Source organism: Echinops telfairi, unplaced genomic scaffold, assembly GCF_000313985.2.
Source record: "Echinops telfairi isolate 266 unplaced genomic scaffold, ASM31398v2 ScPeMD7_7475;HRSCAF=8513, whole genome shotgun sequence".
Classification (NCBI taxonomy): Eukaryota; Metazoa; Chordata; class Mammalia; order Afrosoricida; family Tenrecidae; genus Echinops; species Echinops telfairi.
Window position 1 is genome coordinate 12,966,048 of NW_022111379.1, and position 15,726 is coordinate 12,981,773.

Below are 15,726 nucleotides of genomic sequence, written 5' to 3' on the forward strand. Positions count from 1 at the left end.
ATGCACACAAAAACAAGACAGAGTAAAACAACAACAAAAATCAATGACAAAAAAAAAGAAAAGCCTGTAAATAGTTCAAGGTCTGTTTGTTGACTTTTAGGAGTGTTGTCTGGTCGAGTCTAATGGGGTACCACTCCTTGGGCCCAAACTCTATTTTTAGTATTCCTTGGGGACTTCATTGCTCTGTTCCCCTTGCTATTCTGTTGTACACCCTTAGTGTTTTGCCTCAGTGTGGTGAGGTCAGATCAGGCACAATTCCTGCAGTGTGTCTCCAGTGTTGCCCTCCAGGTAATTGTCTTGTATGAGAATAAAGCCTGTTCTACCTTTTTTTTTTCTGTTTTACTTCTTGTCCAATATGAATACCTTTTATATATCTTCTAACTCAGAGCTTACTGTTATTTCTTTTAGTAGATCACAACACTTCTATTTCATTCTGTGATGTGTGTTTACTGACTTGAATTCTCTCTGTATTTCTCTGCTGGTCCTCTAACACCCCATTTTGGGTTGTGGGCAGGAGCCAGGTCTAACCTAAGCCTTCTAATTTTCACTGGACCTACCACACTATCTGCACCCGGGGGATGATTCTACGGTTTTTCTTTTTCCTTTTGAAAGAGCTGGGTGCCTCTGACCACATAGTAGTCATCAATCTGCCTCTTTCATGGTCCACAGTATGAAGTTTCCATCAGGCTGTCATTTGATCCCTGACACACAGGCTCCCCTCCAAAAGCCCTCTCGGGCTACAGACTCCCGGCCTGCTTCACGCCACCCAGGCACAGCCTTGCCAGCCAGGGACTACATTTTTCTGGAGTTATTGGCACACGTTTGGAGCAAAATTCTGGGGAAAGAGCAACTTGGGGGGTAATGGCATCTCCTACATGTGACGGTCGTTTCCTGTGAGGGAGTCCACGTGCTAGTAGAAATCTTAAATTAAGCCAGTAATTGCCTCGTTTAAAATCAGGAGTGATTTGAATCATTAGGTGAGTTGTTCCACTGCCTCCAGGGGAAGGGTCAGTGGGGAAGGGAGTGATGGGCCATTAATGTTTTAGAGACAGTGTGCATTCCAAAGAGATGGAAAGAAAAGCTGTGATCGTTAAGGTCAGCAGTTCAAAGCCATCAGCTGCCCCACAGGAGAAAGACGGGCTTTCTACTCTTGGAAAGAGTTACAGTCTCAGAAATCCACAGAGACCATCTTAGAAAGCCCCGTCTTACAGGGTGCTAGGAGTCGCCATCCCTCAATGTCGGTGAGTTTGGGTAGAGCGAAGGTTTGACCGGCTCCCCTTTTTCTCTTGTTTATAAGTATGCCCAGCTTCTGTACAGACTAATAAACGATGTGAGCTTGCTTCATTTCATAAATAGTCAACTAGGTAAATTGATCGGCCTTCTTCCACCTCTTTTCTATCTCTCTTACCTTCACATCCCCTAACCTGACTTCCAGGGTTAACAACGCGGCACATTCTGAACTCAATAGGCTCACTATTGATGAGACTCTGTCCATGTGTTTAATGTTTGCGCGGTTACTGCCTAAAGTGAAAAATAGGTTAGTGAGTTTGGGATGTTCCGTTCTATAGAGAAGTATTTTTGAAAAAGAATGATTTATCATTAAAGCAAGTCTGATGAGGGCTGGTGGTGGAGCGGTTAAATGCTCAACTGCTAACCAAATGGTTGCGGCTTGGTCTTGGAGCCACATGCTGCTCAGTGGGAGAAAGGTGTGGCAGTCGGCTTCCATAAAGATTCCAGCCTTGGAAACGTACAACTCCGCTTCCCTCTGTCCTGTAGGGCTCCTATAAGTCGGGATAAACTCAACAACGGCAAACACTGAAAAAGAAAAGCACTCCTTTTCACCACTTCACACATCACGTTGTCTTTCCCCCCACCTTCAGTAAGACAAAGAGATATTTGATATAATCATAATAATGCTCGTAGGGTTTTGTGTCCCATTTTCTTGTTAATGTCACTTAATGAGAAACGTTCTTGTCTCTGCAGTCTTCATAATTACCAGTTTGGGCTGCACTGTTTTCTATGGATTGAGCATAATGGGCTTAACCATTTCCCTACTGCTGCACATTAAGTTATTTGACATTTTCACAATTTGAAGTATTCTGCTGTGAACATCTCACCCATATAGGGGTTTTCCCTCTTCTTCTGAATGATTTCCTTTCTAGAAATTTTCAGGAATGCTAATTTCATGTCGAAGGATGTGAACGATTGTAAGGGGTATTGAACCTTTAAAAGGGCCCTCGGGGGTGCAAAGAGTTTGCATTTGCTTACAGATCAGAAGGAATGCACACAGCAGTGTCATGGAAGAAAGACCTGGAGATGCGCTGTTGTACAACAAGAAAACCCTATAGAGCAGGTCTGTTTCAGTGTGGTTTGTTCTGTTGACTCATTAAAGGATAGCACCTGCAGACTTGCAACAGAGCTCTGATGGGTTCCAATTTGGGCTGTTAATCACAAGGTCAGGAGGTGCTTGGATGATCACAGGCCAGGGGGTAGAAAGTCTTTGGGTCCAGTGGTGTTGTAAGCATCTCAGGGCTGGCAGGGGTCTCTATGTGGCTTCTCTGGCTTCAGAGGACTGGTTGCATCAGGGCAGGTCTATGTGGCTTCTCCAGCTCCAGGCACTAGTGTAATTCCATGTGTCTTGTCAGCTGCAATGTCTCCCAGGGAGTGAGCTGAGAGAGAGAAGTGTCTCCTGTCTCCAAGGAAGAAAATAGAGCAGTTCCCAGAATCCTCAGCAGAAGGCCACGCCCACACAGAGGCCTCATTGGTTATATCTTGATTGACAGGCCAGACTCCACCCCTTCACTCGTAATCCTCTCAAATTGACACCAGATGATGTAACTACCACAGTGCTTTTTGGGAGAAAGAAAAGGCTTTTGGTTCCCATAGAGATTTACAGCCTGGGCACCCCAGAAGGTCTGTCCTGTGGGGATGCTGTGCTTCAGAATTGACTCAATGGCAGTGAGTTTGCGTTTGTGTGTTTGCTTTAGTTTACCACAGACTTTCTTAGTCGGTGTCTTATCTTGGTGTAAAATTCATTAAGGCATGGAAGGGCCAAGATAGATCCTAAAGCGTCACTCATTGTCTGCTTTCCTGCCACAGCACGATGTGCACAACCCAAGACACATCCATCGTCATCACTGCGTCTTCACCTCACAGAATCACCTCCCTGCCCCCGACGCCCCCCCAAACCCAAACAACACATTCTTCCCTGCCTACTAAGCAGCAAACTGTTTCAGTACGTCTTAAGAAAATCCAAAACAGAGTTATGGAGCATTTCAAGGACCCACCTAAGATCAATCTTGCCTTGGAGAGGAACGGAAGGCATACATGGGAGGAGGGGGAGAAAGACAAGGCTTTTTACTCCCAGAAAGTTCAACCACCTTAGAAACCCACAAGGGCAATTCTACCCTGTCCTATGGGGTCCCTATGAGTCTGCGTCAGTTCGATGGCAGTGAGAGGGCAGGAGGGCTGCGGCTGTGGCTGTGGGGAGGGGTGCGGGGCAGATATGATCGGAACGCCAGGGCCACAGGTGGCCTCAGAAAAATGGTCTCTGGGAGCCAGGTCAAGGCAGCCAAGTTGAAAGGCAAACAGACAGCAGCTGTTGAGCATGTAGTCTCTGGACAGAGTGGTTAGCGAGCTGGGTGGGGCCACCAGAGGCTGGTTTCCACCCCGCCCTCCAGGCTAGGGTCTGGGACTTAGAAGGGCGGCCTTCCTGGGCTGCATTCCTCCCTGGCTTTAGTGAGTGTGTCTGCAAGCTTGCCTGAGGCTGGCTGCCAGCCGCTGAGCCTGAGCAGAGTACTCACCCCCTCCCACACTGGTGGGCCATCTGGAAGGTACTTGAGAGGCTTCAGAGAATGCCAAGTGCAGGGCTGCCCTGTGCGAGCCTCCTGGTCCCAGCAAGAAGCCCTGGGCAGGAGGTGCAGGCAAACCCCCCTTATTGTCCTCAGGGGCCCGAGAGAGACCGCAGAGAGTCAACAGGGCCTTTCCTGTATTGCACAAGTGAGTGCAGAGGTGCACAGATAACAAGCACTTGTCCCCATCACCGGCTTCCCAGAATGTTCCACGGCCTGCTGAGCAGGCAATCCTTGCTATTCATCTCAACATCACTGTTCTCCAACTCCCTGCTGCCCCACTCTCCAGGAATGATGATCCATCAAACTTTCCTCTTGGTGGCCGTCATACTGAGCAAACCCTCCTCATCAAATTCCCCACACCAGGAACCCTAGTCGCTATTTCATAATGACCGAGACAAGAGAGGAAAGAGTGGGTCCAGGCATCAGACTATATACTTCCCCTCCCACCCCTTTATCAGTCCCTCTTGGCTCTTTACAAAACTAGAGTGTGTGGAATAATGACCACCCTCACATGCCCACCACCTACCTTGGATACATGTTGGTCTTAAAAAAAAAACAAACATGTTTAATTGTAAATTGGATGCATGTTTGCAAAGTAGACTCATTTCCCAATCAGCAATGCTATCATGCTGTCTACTGGCAGGTAAGCACTGGGCTCTCACTGCTAAGTGGGCAGATCCAGCCTGTCAGACGCACCTGGGGAGAAAGATGAGGCTTCCTGCTCCTAAGATTTACAAGCTCAGAAACCCTGGGGAGGGCTGCTATGTGTCAATGTGTTTTATGGAAACAGAGCACCAGGCCTTTCATCCGCAGCACTGCTGGACAAGTTCAAACCACCTGAGTTAGGGGTCACGTGTAAACCCTTCTGTGCCACCCAGGGACCTTCTTCTAACTAATAAGAATTTTCTTTCTCAGTGTAACTTCTGTCTCAAAGACAACAACAACAATGCACTGTCACTGAGTCTATTAACCTAGAGTAGAACTGCCCCTATGGATCTCGGAGCCTTTAAATCTGGATGGGAGTGGATAGCCCGCTCTTTCTCCCATGGAGCAGCTGGGGGAGTCGTGCCACTGACACAAGTCGTGCCACTTGTGTTTAGTGGTTCAATTCGTAGCCCACCCTGCCACCAGGGCTCCTGCAGGCAGTAATACTGATTTAGGATCTAAGGGAGTGTGTTCATCTTTAGCATTTGGAGTGCAGTGCGAGGCATTACAGTAAGATTCTTCATAGTTTAGTTCATGCACTCCGTTCAGCAGAGAAACACTTTGAAAATAGACAACTCCCCAGGAGAAAGACATGCCCTGGCTCTGAGCACAGTGCTATTTGCATTTTACTCACGAGCTCCCAGCCAGCTGGAGGTAAGCTGTAGAAAGGCTGCAGCCCTGGGAGCTTTCAGAGCTTGGAAGGAGAGGCTTGTCCGAGCCTGCCTGTGCTCCGTCCCTCCAGCTACTCAGGGTATTAAAAAGACATCACTTCCTTTCTAACTCGCCTTGCACCTATCTCTGGACGTTATTCCTGTCAAGACAGAAATTCCTGGGCTTCTTGAAAAGATAGCGCCTTAAAAATAAACCCGGTGCAGAAAAAGACTCTTGCAACATCCAATGCGCTTGGTTGCTAATGAGGCGTGCAAGCATGCACAGCAGGGGGGAAGTGTTACTTCACACCAGAGCTAGCTCAGTGCAGGTATTTCCGTTGGCTGCTTGCTTGCCATTTCTGCACCGAATTCACATGGCGACAGTCTGAGAAGGTGGGCAGAGGAGCTACATTGACTTAGCCCAGCACGCACATGGAACAAGAAGAAGGAAGCTTGGCCACCCAGTTGCCTCTGGCTCATGACCACTCCACACGTGTCCTCGTAGAGTTGTGTGCCGTAGAGGCTTCCGTGACTGATCTTTGGGAAGCAGATCACCAAGCCTTTCTTCCAACGCACCTCTGGTGGCCTCCAACATCCGCCCTTTCTATTAGCGGCAGCCGAGCGCTCTAACTATTTGCACCACACAGGGAGGCCCACACAGGGTCCACTTGGGAATGTGCTCTTCCCGGAGTTCTTGCCCTTCAGATGCTGGTGGGACTTGCCCTTCCCCTCTACATGTCTTGCAGAGTCTGGCACACACCCTGTTCTCAGGGGGGCTGTATCAAACGGCACACATGCGCCACTGCCACTCGTCACTGCCATATCCCGGGTCCCTCCAGGTGCCCTGGTGAGGCAACGGTGAAGCACCCAACTTCTAACTGGAAGGCTGGCGAGGTGAGCCCACCCAGCCACTGAGACCTGGTGACCTGCTTCCGTCAAGATCTAAGCCAAGCATACTCTCTAAGACAGTCCTACTCTGTCACACGATGAGCCAGAATTGACGTGACAACACCCATCGACAGCACACCAATGTATCCCCTGCCCCTAGAAAAGGCCACGCCTGTGTCCAGGGGGCCAGCACATTGCGAAGACCGAATGACCTCCTTCGGAGCCTGGCCTCACCCTCTCATTCTACCACACACTGCCGGCCAGGGGGCACTGATCTCAGGACGCTCCGTGGCGGAAATCCATGTGCCCTCTGTAGAGCCAGCCTTCAGCTCCCAGTCCCAGCTATTCCTAAGGGAATGCGCACTTCCTAAATCTACGTCCTCTGCACCTATGCAGAGCTGGGGACCGGCAGCTTATAGCTGCATCCTGTGCGTGCCTCCTGCCTCCCAGGACCTACGCGGAGCTTCCTGACAGCCTGGCTTGACCACACTTTCAAGCATGTCCGCTTTAAGAATAACACATCTTGAGCGACATCGCTGGACGGTGTTCCTTCAACAACAAGAAGATTGATGACTTCTCTCCCCCAGAAAAAGCACACAAATATTTCCTACTCGGCTGCAGTGGGACATTCCAAGATTCATCAAAGAACCAGCCAGATGCTTCCTTCTGGCTTGTGTGGGAAGAAGGGACGATCAGGAGCCTTTGAAATTCTGCCTCATGGCCAGGCCCTTCTCTGCCTTGGTCCACCTGCCTGATGGCCAGGCCCTTCTCTGCCTTGGTCCACCTGCCTAATGGCCAGGCCCTTCTCTGCCGTGGTCCACCTGCCTGATGGCCAGGCCCTTCTCTGCCGTGGTCCACCTGCCTGATGGCCAGGCCCTTCTCTGCCGTGGTCCACCTGCCTGATGGCCAGGCCCTTCTAGTGGGTCTTCTTCCTGCTCTCCCGAGCTGAGTGACCCGCCTCCACCATCAGTTGGGGTGTGGAGCTTCCTGGCCTCCTCCCTCTGGCATTAATAATAGATGGCTCTCAGTGGCTTCACACCTGCCACATCACACCAGGCTCTGGCCTTGCAAAGAAGTATAGCCTAAATGTCTGGTGCCTGGATGGCCCCGATATCCATCATAGCAAAACCTATCTTTCTACGCCTTTAACCAAGAAGTGTCTTCCTTTGCTGTGTTGAAAAATAAAATAAAACAGGACCTACTGCTGTCAGCTCGATGCCCACTCATAGAGATTCTTTAGGGACAGGGTAGACCTGTCTCTGTGGGTCTCTGAGACTGTAACGATTTAAGGATTTCATATGCAGAAAATCATACAAAACACGATCACACAAAATCATACAAAGTAGGCCAACAAACAAAACTCAATGACAACGACAAGACAAAACATAGAAAAACATTACAGAGAAAGTTTTAAATCACATATTAAAAACGGAAACAACTTTAAAAGGGGGCCAAAGGGTAAATCAAGGTATAGGGCAGGGGTCCTCAAACTTTTTAAACAGGGGGCCAGTTCACGTCCCTCAGACCCGGTGAAGGGCTGGACTGTAGTTAAAAAAAAACGAACTATGAACAAATTCCTATGCACACTGCACATATCTTATTTTGAAGTAAAAAAACAAACGGGGTAAAAATACCCGGCCGGCTAGATAAATGTCCTTGGCGGGCCGCATGTGGCCCGCGGGCCATAGTTTGAGAACACCTGGTATAGGGTATTACATTTTATCCTAACTGCATATGCCACAATCGACTTTACAATGACCTCTGTATTAGCAAAGCTGTTCCCATCCCTCGGCCATCAGAGGGAATTCACCAGAATTCATCCACGTGAACGGTTTGGGGGCTTCCACTGCCACCATAGCCTTCTGCAAACTGGTGTTCACAATTTAAGCTCTGCCACCATTTCCTCCTTTGGATTTGTGTTTTATTATTTAAAATCCTTAGATCACACTGGCTAGTGTGCTTCTTCTCTGTGGATTTAGTCGATGCCTCACTTAGATGGCTGCTTGTTCTAAGACCGTCGAAGCTATAAGAATATTGCTGGGCACCATTTGGTTCCTTCACCACCCTTTGCTATGGCACCCATATCTTCATTGGGGCATTGGGAGCACTGAGCAGGGCCGTGCCCTAGAACTAGTTGTGCTTAGATTGGGGCTAGAATTAGTGTGAGCCCCAAATCCATACATCTAGCTATGGTTTCTATATGTCTTGTTCATTTTAGAGATATCAGTATAATTTTATGATAGAGAACCGTATAAATCATCCCCCTGGTGCATAAGGTAATTCTATGGATTTAGTGTCATTACTAATTTAGCCAAGGGGTTATAGAATTTAAAACACTGCTGAAAAAAGGAAATTATACAAGTATAAGCCAGCTTCAGACTGAAATACATGAATTGTTGACTTGTACAGATTAACTGCGTACGTGACAGGATACTATTTACACAAACAATGGGGGGTGAGGGCAGGGAAAACTTTTGATAACACTCATTTACAAAGGCAGGACCGTGCCTACAAGATAAATACACATCATAAGCAAGGTGAGCATTAAGACAGCAAATATATGACCACTGTTCATTGGGCACCTTCCAAGCACAGGGTCTGAACCAAAGCCTAACGACCATCAATTCCTTCCCCTTGGGCTAGCTTTCATCTGCTTCTTCTCATACTAAGGCACTGCAGCCTTAAATTAAGTCTAAGGGAAGGTGTCAGCTCCATAAATCTGCTACGGGTGAGTTTGAGGTAAAGCCTGAGGTAGTTAGTTTATTGTGCCAACCTGGCTGATAAACGCATGTAGGATTAATTGAACGGCGGAGGCATAAATGGCTCAGTGAGCCTCGCCTTTCCAGTTCTCGGGTCTTTTGCTTTGTGATGGTTGGACCAGGGTGCAGCTGCCTTAGCCAGTTCCCTGCTTCAGCTGACAAGGCTGACTTCCTGCACAACATCCCTGAGGAGAAGCCACATGGACCTACGCTGATGCAGCCCTGGGTGCTGGAACAGCCATGTGGAGACCCCTGCCAGCGCTGCGATGCTTACACATTCACTGATTTGGCTTTCCTCCTGCAGTCAGCATCATAGTGTGTGTTTTGTGAGATGGAGGAGGACTTTGTGGATGGGTGTCGGTCATATGGGTTAACATTGCACTTGTGGGCTTCACTGGGTTGGGATGTTTTCTTGATGTGCACTTACGCTTTATATAAAACTCTCTCTGTGGATTTGTTTCTCTAAAATACCCAGACTAACACAAGCCCAATTCACTTAGTAGGGTTTCCTTAGTGAATCTTCTGGTCTGGCCTACGAAAGATGTCACGTGCCTCGAAAAGATAGAGTCTCATGTCTACAGCACATAGCCTGGGTCACCAAGGGTTGGATAGAAACTTGTTCAAACGTGTCCAATTAGGTTTAGTCTTGGGCATATTTTCCCCTTAGGTTCGTTAAGCTTTTTTGTTTCTTTTTTTTTTTAATCCTTTTATTGGGGGCTCATACAACTCTTTTCACAATCCATACATAAGCTTTTTTATTTCTAATGGGAGGTTGCTCCTCCCAGTTGACCCACCCACTGTGATGTAATTGTCTTCCCCGTGCTGTCTCGTCGTTGAATTCTCCTCCTCTAGCATAGATATGGAGCTCACATCACTGATACTTTGAGGCTAAGTAGAAGTGAGCAAAAAGCTAGGTATTAACTGTGATTTTTTCCAGCGTCCAAGGGAAAGCTACTTTCATGGGCACTCACCGTTTGCTAGCTTTCTGGACAGCCTCAAAGTCCACAGTCTTCTGTCCCTCTGCATTCCTCCGCCTTTTTCTTCTCCGTGGCGCAAATGCATATGCTCGACAAATATTTATTAAGCACTACTCTGTGAGACACCCGCTCGGTGCCAGGAATAAGGCAGTAAACACAAAAGACAAAAATCCCTCGCATTGCTTACGTTTTGATGGAATCCTGCCCACGCCATCCCCACCCAACAGGGCTCATCCACATCTTTCCCGTCTCCAAAAAGGATCCCCTGTAAGGTACGGATAACCCAAAGTGCAATCCATTTCGCAAAGTCTGAACTACTCAGGAAGGGTGACAGGTGGTTCCAGAACATGGAATGAGCCCTGCTAGACTTCACCTTCCCAGGTCTTACTCTCTTCATGGGTCTTCTGCCCCTGGGAGGTCAAGACCCCCTCCCAGGTCTTCCTGAAGTCTTCTGATCTCATGAAAAAGTCTTAAAGATATCTCTCTCTCTCTCTCTCTGCCTCTCTCTCTCTCTCTCTCACACACACACACACCCCAGAGGCAAACAATCAGTCTCAATCTAAATGCACATTAAGGGGGGAACTCTTCCTAAAGGCCACCTCTTCTGTCTTATTAAAGCTATGCCTTCACTTTTATGGGATCAGCTCCCCCACTTCTTTCCTGCCCCTCCCCATATAGACTATGCTCAAGGGCTACCTAAGTACCAGAAAAGCTGCCCATCCATGTGCCGTTCAAAACCGAAAGACTCCTATTTGAGAGGATCACCCTATGCTAACCAGAAAAATGAGAGAAGCTTAGTACATATCCTTGTCCCATACAGTGAACCACTTCAAATTCCTACCATGGTTCCTCTGGACTCATAATCTAACCAGGAAGCCCACTAGGAAGTGAATCTGCACCCCTTGGTCCCCCTCCACCCAGAGCAAGCTCTCATGAGTGATGGGATCTTTTTTCCTTCTAGTGACCCCAAGGGACCCCCAAATGCGAGTACTTCCTTTTAATCTCATATGATCTCCTCCTCCTCGCTCATACCTTTCACCTGACAAAGGATACAGACAACTCTAACCTTAAACCCAAACAGCTGTCCTAAGCAACTCTCTTTGACAAGAGGTCATTTTTATTCTGTACACTGAGGGATGATGGAAGGAAGAGGGTTAGCTGTTCCTGCCTATTAAACGCACCTCCATTATTTACACAATGCCTATAGCCGGGTCATTATTGTCATACACTAGTAATCATGCATTTATGATGTGTTTTTCCCAGGTAGCAGGGACCTTCGTAAATGTCTGACTTGCACGCGTTCATTTAATCCTCACCTATAAGGTTGGGTGCACAAGCAATTTGCGATTGGCTGCTAATGCAAAGATGGACAGTTTGAGTGACCGTGTCCATCAGCTCCATGGTAGACCAGTCTAGTGATCGGCTTTTGTAAAACAGTAAAGCCAAAAAGACGCCGTGGAGCATGCTAATCTGCAACACACGAGTTCACCATGAGTCAGAATCCATTTGAAAGCCGTGGGCTTTGTTCTGTTTTGTACGAGTATTATGGTCTACATTTTACAGACCAGGAAATTCAGTCTGTGAAGGACTCAGAAAATTAGTCTAAGGTCACATTGCCAGTACAGTCTGAGTTGCACGGAAGCACTAGCGAAAAACAAGGGCCGTGAACCAATGGAAATGTTTCACTAAGCTGATGAAGCCCTCCTAGAAGTCACTCGTCTATGGCCAACTGAAAGTAAGTAAGACCTGCCAGAAAGTTAGCTGGATTCAGAAGAGCCCGAGGCATGAGGCATATCATTGCTGATGTCAGATGGATCTCGGCTGAAAGCATGAAAATGCCTGAAAACTGTTTCTTTGTGGTTTATTGCCTATGCAAAAGCACGTGACTGTATGGATCATAGCAAATGATGGATCATTTTGGGAGGAATGGGAATTCCAGAACATTTCATTGTGCTCATGAGGAACCAAGAGGCAGTTGTTCACAGGAAAACTAGCTGTTTCAAAATCGGAAAGGGCGTGTGTCAAGGATGTGTCCTTGCACCATACTTACTCAGTTGGTATATGGAGCAAATAATATATATCATGTATCCAGAAACTGGCATCAGGGTTGGAGAAAGGCATATTAACAACCTGCCAGATGCTGCCAGATGCTGCAAGTGAGGAGGACTTGAATGACCTGCTGTTGAAGACCAAGGATTTCAGCCTTCGGTGTGGGTTACAACTCGATGTACAGAAGACCCAAATCCTCACACCTGGACCAACAGATAATGTCGTGATAGATGGAGACAAGCTTGACCTTGTTGAGGATTTCATTTTACTTGGATCCACAATCAATGCTCACGACGCTACCATCAGGAAATCATACAATACTGGCTCTCGCTCGTGCAGCCATATCAGTACACTGAGCTCCACAGAGACAGCACTGGGATGGCACTAGGCAATTCTGTCTCACACTGGAAAGAAAACATTACTAAATGTGGGCAAAGGACACTCTAAGAATCCAGGAGGCAAAATGCCATTGCATGTCCTTTTTGTGCTAACTTGCTCAGGACAGTCCAAGAAGAAGCGCCCACATGCTTCCGTCAACTTCCCAAAAGTTTTCTCACCTCACTCTTCCCCCGCTGAAGTCCAAACGGGTGCAAAAGCAAATGTGGTGAGGAATGCGGATGGTGCCCGGCTATAAAAAGATATAGTGTCTGGGGTCTTAAAGGCTTGAAGTTAAACCAGCGGCCATTCAGCAGAGATGCAACAAGCCCACGTGGAAGAAGCACAGCGCCGGTGGGATCATGAGGAGTCATCTGGACTGGGTAATAGGCATCAGAAGACACATAACAAACAAACAAACAAACAAAAACATTGCTGAGAACGAGGGGAGTGTGTGGAGCAGAGACCAAAAGCCGATCTATAGACAATGGAACCATCCCCACCCCACCCCAACCCACCCCCAGAGGGGCCACAGGGAAGGGGTGAGTCAACCAGGGTGCGGTAAAGCATCGATGAAACACACCATATTCCTCTGTATCCTTGAGGCTTCCTCACCCCACCCCACCCACTATCATTACCTCAGTGCTACTTCTCAATTCAGACCAGACCAGAACATGTACACAGATATCAATAAGAGATGGGGGCTCACAACACACAGAATCTAGGAACAGGAGTGAAGTAGCGATACGAGAAGGGTAGGGGGAAGAAGGGGAGAGGAAGGGAGAAAGGGGGAACTGATTACAACAAGTGACACATAACCATACACCCCTCTGCAGGGGGAAAAACAACAGAGAACATGGGGGAAGGGAGACAGTGGTCAGTGTAAGATATGAAAATAATAACAATTTATAATCTATCAAGAGGCTACGAGGGTGGGGGGAGAGGGAGGGGAAAAAGGTGAAGCTGATACCAAGGGCTCAATAGAAAGTACCATAAATGTCTATAAAAGAAGGAGGGTAACATGTACAAATATGTCCGATGCAATCGATGTATGGATTGTAACACGAGTTGTTAAGCGTCTCCAACAAAAGGCTCTTAAAAAAAAAAGAAGTGGAAGGCCGGTCTGCTAAGGAGAAGTTTCAAGTTTGAAGACACTGCAAAGGCGGACAAGCCCTATTGGGAAAAAGAAATGAAAACGCATATCCTGGAAAAGGGGGTCCGAGGACCCCAGGCACCCGAGAAGCCTCTTTCACTGCAGGAACAGGAGGAAAAGAATCCCGCTGCAATGCGCCCTGAAGGAAAGTCGCGTACCGCCCAGGGAGGGAAGAAGCCAGGTGCCAGAGAAGTGAAGCAGGTGCAAGGACAGAGAAGAGGACGATAGAGAAGCTGATTGTGATGGACCAGTTGGTTTTAGTGCAGTTACTTTTTTCTTTGTCTTTATAGCATTTAACATCCCCCCAGGCCCACCCGACAGCCTTGCCCAATGTGGAGCCCTGGTGGTGAACTGGTTTAGCATGAGACCCCGAACCTCAAGATCTACCTTCCGAAACCACCAGCCGCTTCGAGGGAGAGAGACGGGGCTCCCTACTCCCAGAAAGAGCTAGTCTCAGGAACTCACGGGGGCCTATGGAACTCCTGTCCTATAGAGTCACTACGAGTCGGCCCTCACTCAATGGCAGAGTACACAACTCCCTCCTTTTCAAGAAAGAAAAATGGAAATATAAGGCTGTAAAGATTTGTTTCTATAACTGTACAGTGTTATCGAGCTAGCTAGGTATAATTTACATATTTATTTATTTTACATCGTCTTCTCATGTATAGTCAATAGACTACCAAATAGGTCTTCAGCTATTAGCTAGCCCTGTGCTGGCGGTAGTCTTAATAGCCATTAATTTTGCCTAGTACAGTATAGGGATGGTAGATGGTCGTGAAAACTTAAAGCAGGTTCCTGTTGGTGCACAGCACAAAGTAGTTAGAGGGGAGGATGGTCGTTTTTTGTTTTGTTTTGTTTCATCTTCAGTTGTCTCTTATGCAGTCTATGCAAACTAATCGTTGTTCTGTTAACTGAATACCACTCTGTAAATACAAAAAAAAGAAAGAAAAGAAAAAGGGCACAGTTATTTTGTTGACATTCTGAATGCTTCCACATAAATACAATTTTTTAAAATCAAATGATATCTACTTTAGCAAATCACTTTCCATCGCTCTTTCTAAATAACAAGAATGAAAACACGGGTTTTGCGGGCACATCTGACCACCCTGAGAATTATAACGCGAGGAGGAAAAACCTGGAAAACCAGAAACACTTAAAAAAAAATTACAGCTAATCGAGAGCAAACAGATTCTATGTGGCTTAAACTCAGGAAAAGGTGTGTGCCGGGGTTGTATCCTGTCACCATACTTGTTGAGTCTGTATGCTGAACAAATCACCCGAGAAGATGGATTGTCTGGAGAAGAATGCAGCATCGGGACCGGAGGAAGGCTCAGTTACAACCTGGGTTAGTCAAGTGACGCCACCTTGCTTGCTGAAAGTGAAGAGGGCTTGAAGCCCTGACTGGTGAAGATCAAAGGAAACAGCCTCGGTGTGGATTAGAACCCCATTAGAGAACATCTAAATCCTCACAATCGCACCACTAGACACCACCATGAGAAACAGAGCAAAAGAGTGAAATTGTCAGATTTCATTTTACTTGGAGCCACAATCCATGCCCACGGAAAAACAATCAAGGTCTCAAATAACGTATTATGGCATGGGGTAAACGCAAAAGACTTCTTTCAAATGTGTTTTTTTAAAACGGCCAAATTGAGGAATAAGGTACCTGACCCAAGAAGCCATGGTATTTTCAGTCACTTCACATGCACATGCAAGCTGGGCAATGAAGAAGGAAGCCCAAAGAAGAACCGATGCATTTGAATTGCGGTATTGGCGAAGAATACTGACTGTGCCCTGAAAATGCATCCTGATAAAGCACCGCCAGAAAGCTCCTTGGAAATGAGGATGGTGAGATATCATCTTTGGACACACACAGTGAAAGACCAGTTCCTAGAGAAGCACGTCATTCCAGGTGTGTTAGTCCAGGTAGACTCGAGAAACAAATCCAGGGAGACTCATTCCTATGTGTATAAGAAAGAGCTGCCTACACCAGCCTGTCTTGACTCGATCGCTGAGGACAAAGGGGGTGCATTAGCAAAGGTGGTGAAGAAAGCAGATGGTGCCCGGCTATCAAATGATCTAGCACCTGAGGTCTTAAAGGCTTGAAGACAAACAGACACCAGCCTACCCCGACACGAATGCTGAAGACAAAGCAGGTGCATAAGCAAATGCGGTGAAGAAAGCTGATGGTGCCCAGCGGTCAAATTATATAGAATCTGGGGTCCCACAGGCTGGAAGATAAGCAGGGGGCCATCTAACTGAGAAACAACAAAGCCCACATGGAAGAAGCACACCAGCCTGTAAGATGACAAGGCG